Source organism: Coregonus clupeaformis, chromosome 18 (genome assembly GCF_020615455.1).
Source record: "Coregonus clupeaformis isolate EN_2021a chromosome 18, ASM2061545v1, whole genome shotgun sequence".
Taxonomy (NCBI): Eukaryota; Metazoa; Chordata; class Actinopteri; order Salmoniformes; family Salmonidae; genus Coregonus; species Coregonus clupeaformis.
Window position 1 is genome coordinate 26796073 of NC_059209.1, and position 16631 is coordinate 26812703.

General features: G+C 44.1%; 1 pseudogene; it reads left to right on the forward strand.

Moving 5' to 3' along the window:
* LOC121587190 overlaps window positions 1-16631 on the forward strand; it is a 42825-nt pseudogene extending 26194 nt beyond the window's left edge.

Genomic DNA, 16631 nt, shown 5'->3' on the forward strand with positions numbered 1-16631 from the left:
CACAGCCCAGCCAGCAGGCAGGGGAACGCTGATTTTCACTTGTTTTTATTTGTTTTCATAATCTCATAATATCGTTCATTAGTGACGTGTTTATCAGGAATACACGGATCTGTCTATAATTTGTTTAAGGCTTGAAAAGAGAAATATACTGTTAAGTGAGAAGAGTACTTGAGGGGGAGGATGGAAAAAGTGTCTTCGGCTCTCTTGGCCCCTTACACATATGGAAAAGGTGTCTCTCCTTCTTCAGCCTTGCCTCTATGCAGGACACACCATCACTCGGGGCCAGATGGTATGCTCAGCCTCTAGATGGGACATGTAGCTAAGGTTCAAAGAGGAGTACAAACAGTACAAGAACCAGCATAGATTTTGTCATGGTTATGGAGATACGCTCCCTCTAAACCTGTTGGGTTGCGATACCTGCCAGCATTCTATTTTTGTTTCCACTTGACTTCTACCTTGAAGACATAATAATACTTGCCGAGAAAGATGTTGAGCCTGTGGGAAGGGTAGGAGAGGGGGAGGAGGGGAGGAGAGAAAGAGAGGAGGGGAGAGGAGCTCTCCTCCTCCCCTGTAAATCTTCTGCGCCCTCCCTCCTTTCCTCCCTCCCTCCCTCCATCGGTGAGGTGATATATGGAGCCCTCTGCTTTTATCAGCTCACCTTTATGTTTTCATCCACTTAACTGATTTAGGAGCCCACCGTATTCCTCCATATAACGCCTCTCCTCTTCCCTGTCTCAGGTAATACCAGGGATCCTTCTCAGGCAGCCAGTAAAGGCATAGTAAAAGGTTCAGGGGGTAGAGTCTTATCTGGGTGTACAAAACATTAGGAACATGACAGACTGACCACGTGAATCCAGGTGAAAGCTATGATCCCTTGTTGATGTCACTTGTTAAATCCACTTCAATCAGTGTAGATGAGACAATTGAGACACAGATTGTGTATGTTTGCCATTCAGAGGGTGAATGGGCAAGACAAAATATTTAAGTGCCTTTGAACGGGGAATGGTAGTAAGTGCCAGGCTCCCCGGTTTGAGTGTGTCCAGAACTGCAATGCTGCCGGGTTTTTCAAGCTCAACAGTTTCCCGTGTGTATCAAGAATGGTCCACCCCCCAAAGGACATCCAGCCAACTTGAAACAACTGTGAGAAGCATTGGAGTCAACATGGGCCAGCATCCCTGTGGAACGCTTTCGACACCTTGTGGAGTCCATGCCCTGACAAATTGAGGCTGTTCTGAGGGCAGAAGGGGCTGCAACGCAATATTAGGAAGGTGTTCCTAATGTTTTGTACACTCAGTGTATAGAATGTCTGTAAAATTTAATAAAATTGTATTTGTCACATGCTTCGTAAACAACAGGTGTAGACTAACAATGAAATGCTTACTTCCCAACAATGCAGAGAGAAAAATAATGAAATAATAAAAAAATAATAACGCGAGGAATAAATACACATTGAGTAATGATAACTTGGTATATACACGGGGCACCAGTACCGAGTCGATGTGCAGAGGTACGAGGGAATTGAGGTAGATATGCACAGTGTCTTCAGAAAGTATTCATACCCCTTGACTTATTCTACATTTTGTTGTGTTACAGCCTGAATTCAAAATGGATTAAATTGATTTTTTTTCTCCCCCATCTACACACAATACCCCATAATGACAAAGTGTTGTCTTGGTAAGCAACTCCAGTGTATATTTGGCCTTGTGTTTTAGGTTATTGTCCTGCTGAAAGGTGAATTTGTCTCCCAGTGTCTGTTGGAAAGCAGACTGAATCAGGTTTTCCTCTAGGATTTTGCATGTGCTTTATTCTCTTTATTTTTATCCTAAAACAATTTCAGATGACAAGCATACCCGTAGCATGATATAGCCACCAACATGCTTGAAAATATGAAGAGTGGTACTCAGTGACGTGTTGTGTTGGATTTGCCCCAAACATAACGCTTTGTATTCAGGACATAAAGTTAATTTCTTTGCCACACGTTTTCCGGTTTTACTTTAGTGTCTTATTGCAAACAGGATGCATGTTTTAGAATATTTGTATTCTGTACAGGCATCCTTCTTTTCACTCCTCACATTTAGTCATTTCAGTTAGTATTGTGGAGTAACTTCGATGTTGTTGATCGATCTTCAGTTTTCTCCTATAACAGCCATTAAACTGTTTTAAAGTCACCATTGGCCTCATGGTGAAATCCCCGAGCAGTTTCCTTCCCCTCCGTCAACTGAGTTAGGAAGGATGCCTGGATCTTTGTAGCGTCTGGGTGTAATTAATAACTTCACCATGCTCAAAGGGAAATTCAATGTCTGTTTTTTTTTTACCCATCTATCAGTACAGTGCCTTGCAAAAGTATTCATCCCCCTTGGTGTTTTTCCTATTTTGTTGCATTAAAACCTGTAATTTAAATGGATTTTTATTTGGTTTTCATGTAATGGACATACACAATATAGTCCAAATTGGTGAAGTGAAATGAAAGAAATAACGTAAAAGTGGTGTGTGTATATGTATTCATCCCCTTTGCATGAAGCCCCTAAATAAGATCTGGTGCAACCAGTTACCTTCAGAAGTCACATAATTCGTTAAATAACGGCCACCTGTGTGCAATCTAAGTGTCACATGATCTGTCACGTGATCTCAGTATATATACACCTGTTCTGAAAGGCCCCAGAGTCTGCAACACCACTAAGCAAGGGGCACCATGAAGACCAAGGAGCTCTCCAAACAGGTCAGGGACAAAGTTGTGGAGAAGTACAGATCATGGTTGGGTTATAAAAAAATATCAGAAACTTTGAACATCTCACAGAGCACCATTAAATCCATTATTAAAAAAGGGAAAGAATATGGCACCACAACAAACCTGCCAAGAGAGGGCTGCCCACCAAAACTCACAGACCAGGCAAGGAGTGGCGCTCTCGAGTGGTGCAGCAGTCTAAGGCATCACTACAGACCCCCGGTTCGATTTCAGGCTGTATCACAACTGGACGTGATTGGGAGTCCCATAGGGCGGCGCACAATTGGCCCAGCGTCGTCCGGGTTTGGCCGGTGTAGGCCGTCATTTTATATAAGAATTTGTTCTTAACTGACTTGCCTAGTTAAATAAAGGTAAAAAAAAAGGAGGGCATTAATCAAAGAGGCAACAAAGAGACCAAAGATAACCCTGAAGGAGCTGCAAAGCTCCACAGCAGAGATTGGAGTATCTGTCCATAGGACCACTTTAAGCCGTACACTCCACAGAGCAGGGCTTTACGGAAGAGTGGCCAGAAAAAATCCATTGCTTAAAAGAAAAAACATATGGAAGAAGGTACTCTGGTCAGATGAGACTAAAATTGAGCTTTTTGGCCATCAAGGAAAACGCTACTTCTGGCGCAAACCCAACACCTCTCATCACCCCGAGAACACCATCCCCACTGTGAAGCATGGTGGTGGCAGCATCATGCTGTGGGGATGTTTTTCATCGGCAGGGACTAGCAAACTGGTCAGAATTGAAGGAATGATGGATGGCGCTAAATACAGGGAAATTCTTGAGGGAAACCTGTTTCAGTCTTCCAAAGATTTGAGACTGGCTAGATGTGCCAAGCTTATAGAGACATACCCCAAGAGTCTTGCTGCTGTAATTGCTGCAAAAGGTGGCTCTACAAAGTGGTAGGCATGTTGTGTAAATCAAATGATACAACCCCCCCCAAATCCATTTTAATTCCAGGAAAAATGCCAAGGGGGGTGAATACTTTCGCAAACCACTGTAGGTGCCCTTCTTTGCGAGGCATTGGAAAACCTCCCTGGTCTTTATGGTTGAATCTGTGTTTGAAATTCAGTGATCAACTGAGGGACCTTACAGATAACTGTATGTGTGGGGTACAGAGATGAGGTAGTCATTAAAATGGTTTACTCCTGAACTTATTTAGGCTTGCCATAACAAAGGGGTTGAATACTTATTGACTCAAGACATTTTAGCTTTTCATTTTTGATAAATTTTTATTTTAAAATATCTACACTGAACAAAAATATAAACGCAACATGAAACGATTTCAAAGACTTTACTGAGTTACAGTTTATATAAGGAAATCAGTCAATTGAAAGATACCTTGAAAAAAAAAGGTAGGGGCGTGGATCAGAAAACCAGTCAGTATCTGGTGTGACCACCATTTATTTTCTTTCTTTCTTTTTTTTTTTTTTTTTTTGTCATTTAGCAGACGCTCTTATCCAGAGCGACTTACAGGAGCAATTAGGGTTAAGTGCCTTGCTTAACATCACAGATTTTTCACCTAGTTGGCTCGGGGATTAGAATCAGCGACCTTTCGGTTACTGGCACAACGCTCTTACCCACTAAGCTACCTGCCGCCTATGCAGCACGACAGATCTCCTTCGCATAGAGTTGATCAGGCTGTTGATTGTGGTCTGTGGAATGTTGTCCCACTCCTCTTCAATGGCTGTGCGAAGTTGCTGGATATTGGCTGGAAATAGAACACTCTGTCGTACACATCGATCCAGAGCATCCCAAACATGCTCAATGGGTGACATGTCTGGTGAGTATGCAGGCCATGAACTGGGACATTTTCAGCTTCCAGGAATTGTGTACAGATAATTGCGACATGGGGCTGTGCATTATCATGCTGAAACATGAGGTGATGGCGGCAGATTAATGGCACGGCAATGCGCCTCAGGATCTCGTCATGGTATCTCTGTGCATTCAAATTGCCATCGATAAAATGCAATTGTATTCGTAGTCCGTAGCTTATGCTTGCCATACCATAACTCCACCGCCACCATGGGGCACTCTGTTCACAACTCTGACATCACCAAACCGCTCGCCCACACGACTCCATCACGCTGTCTGCCATCTGCCCGGTACAGTTGAAACCAGGATTCATCTGTGAAGAGCATACTTCTCCAGCGTGCCAGTGGCCATCAAAGGTGAGCATTTACCCACTGAAGTCAGTTAAGACACCGAACTGCAGTCAGTCAAGGCCCTGGTGAAGATGACGAGCACGCAGATGAGCTTCCCTGAGACGGTTTCTGACAGTTTGTGCAGAGATTCTTCGGTTGTGCAAATCCAGTTTCATCAGATGTCTGGTTGGCTGGTCTCAGACGATCCTGCAGGTGAAGAAGCCTGATGTGGAGGTCATGGGCTAGCGTGGTTACTCATGGTCTGTGGTTGTGAGGCTGGTTGGTCGTACTGCCAAATTCTCTAAAATTAAGTTGGAGGCGGCTTATGGTAGAGAAATTAACATTAAGTTCACTGGTCTGGTGGACATTCCTGCAGTCAGCATGCCAATTGCACACTCCCTCAAAATTTGAAACATCTGTGGCATTGTGTTGTGTGACAAAACTGCTAATTTTAGAGTGGCCTTTTATTGTCCCCAGCACAAGGTGCACCTGTGTAATGATCATGCTGTTTAATCAGCTTCTTTATATGCCACACCTGTCAGGTGGATGGATTATCTTGGCAAAGGATAAATGCTCACTAACAGGGATATAAACAAATGCTTTTTGTGCATATGGAACATTTCTGGGGTCTTTTATTTCAGCTCATGAAACATGGGCCCAACACTTTACATGTTGCCTTTTATATTTTTGTTCAGTATAAAAACATAATTCCACTTAGACATTGTGAGGTATTGTGTGTAGGCCAGTGACACATCCATATTTAATTCAATAAATTCAGGCTGTAACACAACAAAATGTGAAATAAGTCAAGGGGTATGAATATATAGGTAGGGATAAAGTGACTAGGCGACTGTGTGTGCGTGCGCCTGTGTGTGCGTGTGTGCGTGCGTGTGTGTGTGTGTTAGACAGTCCAGTGAGTCTATATGCAGCAGCAGCAGGTCTGCTCCTGCAGGGAGGGATACAGATGAGGAGTAAAGTGACGAGCACTGTAATAGTAATAGTCTGCCTGTCAGGCCAGGCCAATGGGAGAGTAATGGTCCTCACAGAGTCCCACAGTGTCAGTGTGCTCCCATACAGATAACCCCTGCTCCTTCTGCACAGCCCTGTGGCTTCTGTAGTAACATATATCTCCCTCTCTCTTCCTCTTCCCTTTTTCTCCCCCCTCCTTCTCCTCTCACTCATTCTCATATGCTATTTGTCCATTGCTCTTTCTTTCTTTCTTTCTTTCTTTCTTTCTTTCTTTCTTTCTTTCTTTCTTTCTTTCTTTCTTTCTTTCTTTCTTTCTTTCTTTCTTTCTTTCTTTCTTTCTTTCTTTCTTTCTTTCTTTCTTTCTTTCTTTCTTTCTTTCTTTCTTTCTTCTTTCTTTCTTTCTTCTTTCTTTCTTTCTTTCTTTTCTTTCTTTCTTTCTCTTCTTTCTTTCTTTCTTTCTTTCTTTCTTTCTTTCTTTCTTTCTTTCTTTCTTTCTTTCTTTCTTTCTCTTCTCTCTCTCTCTCTCTCTCTCTCTCTCTCTCTCTCTCTCTCTCTCTCTCTCTCTCTCTCTCTCTCTCTCTCTCTCTCTCTCTCTCTCTCTCTCTCTCTCTCTCTCTCTCTCTCTCTCTCTCTCTCTCTCTCTCTCTCTCTCTCTCTCTCTCTCTCTCTCTCTCTCTCTCTCTCTCTCTCTCTCTCTCTCTCTCTCTCTCTCTCTCTTGCATTTCTCCTCCCCTTATAATTTTTGTAATTCACTGTATCACCATTCCAGTGGGTCAGAAGTTTACATACACTAAGTTGACTGTGCCTTTAAACATCTTGGAAAATTCCAGAAAATAATGCTTGACATCATGGGAAAATCAAAAGAAATCAGCCAAGACTTCAGAAAAAAATGTGTAGACCTCCACAAGTCTGGTTCATCCTTGGGATCAATTTCCCAACGCCTGAAGGTACCACGTTTATTTGTACAAACAATAGTACGCAAGTATAAACACCATGGGACCACGCAGCCGTCATACCGCTCAGGAAGGAGACGCGTTCTGTCTCTTAGAGATGAACGTACTTTGGTGCGAAAAGTGCAAATCAATCCCAGAACAACAGCAAAGGACCTTGTGAAGATGCTGGAGGAAACAGGTACAAAAGTATCTATATCCACAGTAAAACGAGTCCTATATCGGCATAACCTGAAAGGCCGCTCAGCAAGGAAGAAGCCACTGCTCCAAAACCGCCATTAAAAAAACAGACTACGGTTTTTAACTGCACAAGGGGACAAAGATCGTACTTTTTGGAGAAATGTCCTATGGTCTGATGAAACAAAAATAGAACTGTTTGAACATAATGACCATCGTTATGTTTGGAGGAAAAAGGGAGATGCTTGCATCCCGAAGAACACCATCCCAACCGTGAAGCACGGGGTGGCAGCATCATGCTGTGGGGGTGCTTTGCTGCAGGAGGGACTGGTGCACTTCACAAAATGAGGAAGGAAAATTATGTGGATATATTGAAGCAACATCTCAAGACATCAGTCAGGAAGTTAAAGCTTTGTCGCAAATGGGTCTTCCAAATGGACAATGACCCCAAGCATACTTCCAAAGTTGTGGCAAAATGGCTCAAGGACAACAAAGTCAAGGTATTGGAGTGGCCATCACACAGCCCTGACCTCAATCCTATAGAACATTTGTGGGCAGAACTGAAAAAGCGTGTGCGAGCAAGGAGGCCTACAAACCTGACTCAGTTCCACCAGCTCTGTCAGGAGGAATGGGCCAAAATTCACCCAACTTATTGTGGGAAGCTTGTGGAAGGCTACCCGAAACGTTTTACCCAAGTTAAACAATTTAAAGGCAATTCTACCAAATACTAATTGAGTGTATGTAAACTTCTGACCCACTGGGAATGTGATGAAAGAAATAAAAGCTGAAATAAATCATTCTCTCTACTATTATTCTGACATTTCACATTCTTAAAATAAAGTGGTGATCCTAACTGACCTAAGGGACTTTTTACTAGGATTAAATGTCAGGAATTGTGAAAAACTGAGTTTAAATGTATTTGGCAAAGGTGTATGTAAACTTCCGACTTCAACTGTACATACTCTCTCACACACATACTATTTCTCTCACACACACACACACACACACACAGACACACACACAGACACACGTGTCCTCAGTCCTTCTCAGACCAGTACAAGCGTAAAATCTTGTTTTAATATGTAAATCAGGAGAAGATGGAAAAAAAGCGTTTTTTAAATGATCCTGAAGTGCAGCACAGTGTGACGCCCAGACAGCCATCTCCACTTCTTCCCACAAAATTATTTTTGTGTGGACGGCACAATAGCAAGGCGGAGGGCTGGGGTATCTGCCTGCCTGCCGGGTGGCTGCTCTGCTCTGCTCTGCTTGGGGCTCTGCCTTGTCTGATGAACGACCCGCGAGAGGTAATAAAAATATCAAAAACTTGGAGACCGTTAACCAAACAGAAAACACATCTGCAATAAAGGAACAGTCGTTCACAGTGGGAGGCTACAATAAAGGCTGAGGAGCTGTAAGTGCCATAGGACCCCAGTCCACAAATCACCTCACACCACCCAGAGCAGTGGAATCACCCCCAATCCACCCAGAGCAGTGGAATCACCTCACACCACCCAGTGGAGTGGAATCACCTCACATCACCCAGAGTAGTGGAATCACCTCATACCACCCAGAGCAGTGGAATCATCTCACACCACCCAGAGCAGTGGAATCATCTCACACCACCCAGAGCAGTGTAATCACCTCACACCACCCATAGCAGTGGAATCAACCCCACACCACCCAGAGCAGTGTAATCACCCTAACACCACCCATCGCAGTGGAACAGGTCGAGCTGGGGGAGGGAAGGAGTCGACTCTGAGATGGAGGGGAAACAGAGTTTGACAGAACACAGTGGGTTCCTGTGCTGATGGTAGCTCTGCTCTGCTCCTCATTGGAGGTGAAGGGCTGTGAAATGGGCTTATCCACCTCAGATAAGGACATAACTTAATTTATTACACATGGCTTCTAGAGGCCATTATCTTCTGCTGAGATGAGCTTTGGTAACCTTGGTATCTATGACTTAGGAATGAACAATCTTTGAACTTTTTTGTAAGTTACATATTTGTGAGGATATTGGTGTGTGTTTTGAGCGAGTGTCATAGATATGGATTTTGTAGTGAGCCAAAGTTTGTGGCTCACTACTGACAGGCACAGAGAGACAAGTTCCTCCAGTCAGATATATATACAGTGGGGAGAACAAGTATTTGATACACTGCCGATTTTGCAGGTTTTCCTACTTACAAAGCATGTAGTGGTCTGTAATTTTTATCATAGGTACATTTCAACTGTGAGAGACGGAATCTAAAACAAAAATCCAGAAAATCACATTGTATGATTTTTAAGTAATTAATTTGCATTTTATTGCATGACATAAGTATTTGATACTTCAGAAAAGCAGAACTTAATATTTGGTACAGAAACCTTTGTTTGCAATTACAGAGATCATACGTTTCCTGTAGGTCTTGACCAGGTTTGCACACACTGCAGCAGGGATTTTGGCCCACTCCTCCATACAAACCTTCTCCAGATTCTTCAGGTTTCGGGGCTGTCGCTGGGCAATACAGACTTTCAGCTCCCTCCAAAGATTTTCTATTGGGTTCAGGTCTGGACACTGGCTAGGCCACTCCAGGACCTTGAGATGCTTCTTACGGAGCCACTCCTTAGTTGCCCTGGCTGTGTGTTTCGGGTCGTTGTCATGCTGGAAGACCCAGCCACGACCCATCTTCAATGCTCTTACTGAGGGAAGGAGGTTGTTGGCCAGAATCTCGCGATACATGGCCCCATCCATCCTCCCCTCAATACGGTGCAGTCGTCCTGTCCCCTTTGCAGAAAAGCATCCCCAAAGAATGATGTTTCCATGCTTCACGGTTGAGATGGTGTTCTTGGGGTTGTACTCATCCTTCTTCTTCCTCCAAACACGGCGAGTGGAGTTTAGACTAAAAAGCTCTATTTTTGTCTCATCAGACCACATGACCTTCTCCCATTCCTCCTCTGAATCATCCAGATGGTAATTGGCAAACTTCAGACGGGCCTGGACATGCGCTGCAGGATTTTAATCCATGACGGCGTAGTGTGTTACTAATGGTTTTCTTTGAGACTGTGGTCCCAGCTCTCTTCAGGTCATTGACCAGGTCCTGCCGTGTAGTTCTGGGCTGATCCCTCACCTTCCTCATGATCATTAATGCCCCACGAGGTGAGATCTTGCATGGAGCCCCAGACCGAGGTTGATTGACCGACATCTTGAACTTCTTCCATTTTCTAATAATTGCGCCAACAGTTGTTGCCTTCTCACCAAGCTGCTTGCCTATTGCCCTGTAGCCCATCCCAGCCTTGTGCAGGTCTACAATTGTATCCCTGATGTCCTTACACAGCTCTCTGGTCTTGGCCATTGTGGAGAGGTTGGAGTCTGTTTGATTGAGTGTGTGGACAGGTGTCTTTTATACAGGTAACGAGGTCAAACAGGTGCAGTTAATACAGGTAATGAGTGGAGAACAGGAGGGCTTCTTAAAGAAAAACTAACAGGTCTGTGAGAGCCAGAATTTTTACTGGTTGGTAGGTGATCAAATACTTATGTCATGCAATAAAATGCAAATGAATTACTAAAAAATCATACAATGTGATTTTCCTCTACATGCTTTGTAAGTAGGAAAACCTGCAAAATCGGCAGTGTATCAAATACTTGTTCTCCCCACTGTAGATAGACAGATGGAGAGGTAGAGAGGGAGGTAGAGAGAAGTGCGCAGAGAGAGGGAGAGAGAGAGAGAGACAGACAACACAAACACACATACATACACATTACACAAACACACTCACACACGTTTTACACTCATCATTTGCTGCTGCTACACTGTTCTTTATTTTACTCTTATTATTATCTATCCTGATGCCTAGTCACTTTACCCTGCCTTCATGTACATACATTATATACCTCAAATACCTTGTACCTCTGCACATTGATCTGGTACTGGTACTCCCTGTATATTGCTCCATTCTTGTGTTTTTTATTTTATTCCTTGTGTTATTATTTCACAGTAAAGTCTACAGCAGTTGTATTCGGCGCATGTGACAAATGAACATTTTATTAGAATCTTAACCAGTTCTTTAAATATGAGACATTTTCATTGGCTAAATTAAGTTCGAACTGTCTTTTTCATTTTGTGCTCCGTATTTAGTTTAAGATAGGTTCAAAGAAGGCATGTTGTAAAATAAATATAATTAGCCTATTGCTGTCATTTATGGGGTAGGCCTACGGTAGGAACTTGCCTTTGTTGGCACTTGCTGAAATATAGGCCTAGCCTGTTCAAAACTTTTGTGAAGGTGCAAAACCAGTTAAGTTTAAATATGCAACAAGTGGTTTGTTTCATTCTGGTGAGCCATTTTCTTTGGGCAAATTAAGTTCCAACTGTAATGTTGTGTTTGCCACAATATAATATAATTACCAGTAGGCCTATAGGGCTTCTCACACTCAAAGCATGAAAAGGAAAAACCAAAGAGGGTGAGATGCAAAACGTAATTGAATGGCGCAATATAATAACCTGTTCATATTTTCCCTATAAACAATGACTTGACTTACTTTTGATATTACCCTAACAAAGTTAAGAAACGTTTGTGAAGGTTTGGTGTGGTATGGCTATCATTAGGCTTAGCTACTGCAGGCCTATGAAGGCAGTGCACACCGGCGCGCCAACTCTCTCCGACAGTTGAACTTGAGGTATGGAAGAATGTTTTAGGCCTACCAGAGTTACTCCTTTAATCTAACAATATAATGCTTATCTTTATAAAACGTATTCTGATAAAAATGTACGAATTAGCCTCCTTCTGTATGCCTATCTGAAAAGAATAAAGAATGCACGTTGGTGTCAGGAACATGGCGTCGGCATATCTCTATCTTAATCTCGGTCTCTCTAGGGGTAGGCCTGCTTCTCTTCCTTTATATATATTTTTGTAATATTAATATACAGTGGATGCCTAGGCCTATGCTCTGGTGGATTTAGCGCTCAAATCTCCGACAGCTGAATCGTGAGGTGGACAATTATTGTTTTAGGAAAGAAAAAACCAATACAACAATAAGCTACAAAGTTTTATAAATGCTACACTTCGAAACACAACAAGTAGTTTAAAAGAAATGTGTTCTAGGCTGTTTTTAAGGTCACGTAAGTAACTGTGGATCAATTGGCTAGTATCACTAGTTTATTGATGGTGCTGGCAGCGACCAGTCTGAGGTTTCTTTCTCTCTTTAGTCTCGGATCCGAATCGGCACGGGTCTGTTTGGGTCTGTTTTTCCACAGGCCTTTTCAGAATGGGTCTGACTGTCCTAGCATTCCAGGCAGGCTAAAGCAAACGCTCAAAGTATTTAAAATAGTATTTGAACCCAGGTCTGCTCCTGTGTACCAGGAATACTAGTGAGGCCTACATCTATCAGCCGACAGGGAGCATAGGTCAGGTTATTACAGACCGATGCCTAATCTGGGATGGGGGTGATGGACTGATGGATGGATGACTTGGATCCCGTCTCTCACATTTAATCTGAGGCATGGCCAGGCCGTCCAGTGTCAAGAAATATTATGTTTCATGTGTTTTGTAAAGGTTTTGAAGGGCAGGTACATTTGTAGCTCTTACCTGTCTGTTGGTCACGTCCATCTCTTCAGCTGTCTCTGAGATGTGGCCCCGGACACCCTGACAGCACAGCCAGGTGACAACAGGCTGTAATCTCCTCCACCGACCGACGCCCACAGTGTGATTCAGAACTGTGTGGGGTGTCAGAAATACTTCCACATGGAACGGACAAGCTGTGTGATGATGGGACGTTTCAATAGATCAACGTGAAACTCAGAGCTCCATGCCAAGAGCTGGTCCTCCTGAGCGAGCTGCGCCAAAGAGCACAGCAGACGCTCCTTTTGAATGTCTGTCTCATCTGTCCACATTGCCAAGAACAGGATCTCGACGTGTGAGTTTTTATTGGACCAGACCCTGTAACCCAGGGAAAGGAAAGGCTGTTGGGAAGGCCCAGGTGTAGAAAAAAACAAAGCAGAGCAGGAGGTTGCCTAGTCGTAACTGACTGCTGAGATCACTGGCATTTAGACAGCAGGCCTGATGTGTGTGTACCCAAGCCAGGAAGGGATGCTCAAACAGAAAAATGAATAATGAGGCCCAAAGATTAATTTTCATGATGATGAGAATTTTATAGTATAGGGTGGAGAGGAGGAGGAGAGTTGGGGTTGTAAGGATTGAGGGCCTATTCGAATCCCAGGAATGAGCTACTGGAGTTTATTAATGACAGAGCTGGGGCTAATGACACTGCTAGTAGATCACTACTCTCACTGGAGGAAGTGTATGATGTAGGACCAAGGGAGGGAGAGAGGGATGAGGGAGGGAGGTGTGAGAGACAGGACCATCTAGACTAGAGAAGGTTCTGCTAGAGGACAGCCCTACAGCCATTATCTCAGCAGCATATAGGGAAAATAATTAGGATTACAACCTAACAATGGATGGACACTTACTTACTTTTTTGACCAGCCATTTAGGACTACTACTTACAACTGACCCCTTAATTAAATAAATACCTTTTCCTGACACAAACTATGGGAAGCAAAACAAACAAAAATAGACAGTTTAACCTATCATTATCAGGCCTGTAATGACAACCAGATGGAGAGGGGTTCGGGCATACCAATTTCTTGAGGTAATAATGGCCTTCCATGATCCATCTTTCACCCCTCATCCAGCCTCACTTTGTTGGATGGTAGGTTTTGTACATGGGGTAGTAAGTCTAGTCAGGCTACACAGTTTTTCACAATGTTGACACCATTAGTTAGTATTAGCTTGATCTAAAGTCTAGTAAGAACTTGGATTAATCCTACAAGTTATCAAAGGTTATTTTTCTCTTTTGTATGTGTGTTCATTGGTTGTTTTGATCAATGACATTCCTCCTCTGTAGTCTTTCTCCCATTGCATTCCACTCTATCCACTAGGGTTGGGACTGGGAGTACCTGGCTTATATCTTCCACATGCTGCACTGAACGGCTCTTGATTTTCCCGTCCGGAACAGGAGCATGCAGATAAATTATTGGCCGTCTCCTCCTGCACGAGGCCATTAGTCTCCGACACAGCAAATGAAGTCAATTTTATGCTGTCCAGTTTGATTCCTTCTTCCAGGGCCAGATGTGGACGTCCCATTCAAACACACCAGCGTTACGCTGTGTAGTCAAAGAACTAGGAAGAGCACGTACGTTCCCCCTCTTGGAATGTCAGCGGCAGTAGGCCCATAGATAGTGATCTAAGTGCCATCCATTATAATGTGTCACAATTTTGCCCCTTTACAGAGATGAATTCAAATCAAATCAAATCAAATTGTATTTGCCACATGCGCCGAATACAACAGGTGTAGACATTACCGTGAAATGCTTACTTACAGCCCTTAACCAACAATGCATTTATTTCTTAATAAAAAGTAAAATAAAACAATAACAACAACAAAGTGTTGAGAAAAAAAGAGCAAAAGTAAAATAAAATAACAGTAGGGAGGCTATATACAGGGGGGTACCGGTGCAGAGTCAATGTGCGGGGGCACCGGCTAGTTGAGGTAGTTGAGGTAATATGTACATGTGGGTAGAGTTAAAGTGACTATGCATAAATAATGAACAGAGTAGCAGCAGCGTAAAAAGATGGGGTGGGGGTGGGGGGGGGTAGAGCAAATAGTCTGGGTAGCCATGATTAGCTGTTCAGGAGTCTTATGGCTTGGGGGTAGAAGCTGTTGAGAAGCCTTTTGGACCTAGACTTGGCGCTCCGGTACCGCTTGCCATGCGGTAGCTGAGAGAACAGTCTATGACTAGGGTGGCTGGAGTCTTTGACAATTTTGTTGTCCTTCCTCTGACACCGCCTGGTATAGAGGTCCTGGATGGCAGGAAGCTTGGCCCCAGTGATGTACTGGGCCGTACACACTACCCTCTGTAGTGCCTTGCGTTCGGAGGCCGAGCAGTTGCCATACCAGGCAGTGATGCAACCAGTCAGGATGCTCTCGATGGTGCAGCTGTAGAACTTTATGAGGATCTGAGGACCCATGCAAAATCTTTTCAGTCTCCTGAGGGGGAATAGGCTTTGTCGTGCCCTCTTTACAACTGAAAAAAAAATCCTGTATTGACTCTTTGCCTGTTTGATGGTTCGTCGGAGGGCATAGCGGGATTTCTTATAAGTGTCCGGGTTAGAGTCCCGCTCCTTGAAAGCGTCAGCTCTACCCTTTAGCTCAGTGCGGATGTTGCCTGTAATCCATGGCTTCTGGTTGGGGTATGTATGTACGGTCACTGTGGGGATGACATCATCTATGCACTTATTGATCAGAGAATGGAGCAGAGAGTAATCTGGAGCAGGCAGCCGTTACAACTGTGTATTTATCGGTCTCTTCTGCTGTTGACCAGACCTTTCAATGCACATATAATTCATCAGAGGTGCTTAAAGAAACACCATTCTGCAAACAAGGATTTCAGCGAGACGGTCTCTCTCTTTCTATCTTTCTTCCCTCTCTCCCCCCTCTCTCTCTCTCTCTCTCCCTCGTAAAGTTGTGACAAAGGTATCTTAGCCTCATTGCTCTTACCATTGAAAACGTCCCCTCTAACTCCAAACCAAATAGTCGGCTTGTGAGAGATTTTCTCTCCACCACTAGTGCCATAATGCTTTATGCCAGATGATTGAGTCCCTGGAGTGAGGAGTTCCTGGAGTTTCGTGGCCAGGTTCAACAACAATCCAGGCCTCCACTTGGACCTCGATCATCAGATCAGCTGATAGTCTCTCCCTCTCTCACACACACTCTCTCTCTACCTCTTTCTGTCTCTCTCTCTTTCTCTCACCGACTCTCCCTCTTTCTCCCCCCCCTCTCTCTACCTCTTTCTGTCTCTCACCCTCTCTCTCTTTCTCCCTCTCTCACCCTTTCTCTTTCTCTTTCTCTCTCTCTCTCTACACCTCTCTCTCTCCCTTTCTACCACCCTCTCTCGCTCTCTGTCTCTGTCTGTCTGCCTCTCTCTCTCTGTCTGTTTCTCTGTCTGTCTCTCTCTCTGTTTCTCTGTCTCTGTCTATCTCCCTCTCCCTCTCTCTCTCTCTCTCTCTCCATGGGTTTCTGTTTTGCATGAACGTCTTGCGCATGTTACTTAGCAACTGAAAATTCCTGACCCATCACCTTTAGCAGCCAGCCTACAATGTAATACCCACATTGGAGTGCATTGCTGTGCTTTCCTTGTGTTGACCAGTGTGTGTGTGTGTGTGTGTGTGTGTGTGTGTGTGTGTGTGTGTGTGTGTGTGTGTGTGTGTGTGTGTGTGTGCGCGTGTGTGCGCGTGCATGCTTGCTTGTGTTAGTGAATAAGGCTCTCTGAGAGCAGTCTATGTATGGTTTATGAATTTCTTATGGCTGCTCTTCCTTGCTTGCTCTCTTTGTGGCCTTTGCTGTTCAACCCATAGCCCTGGTGAATTCTGGGATCTCCCAGCTGTGTATCCGGAGGGACAGTAAGATTGTTGTGTCGGCCGGCTGGGACCACCGTGTCCATGCTTTTGGCTGGATGAAGATCCGGCCCCTGGCTGTGCTCCAGCACCACACAGACATGGTGCTCAGCCTGGCCCTTCTCAGACCACCAGGACCCCAGGAACAGGCTGCTGGCTGCGGGCTCTAAGGACCAAGGCATCAGCCTCTGGTCCATAATCAACCAGAGCTCAGACTCAGACACTGGGTGA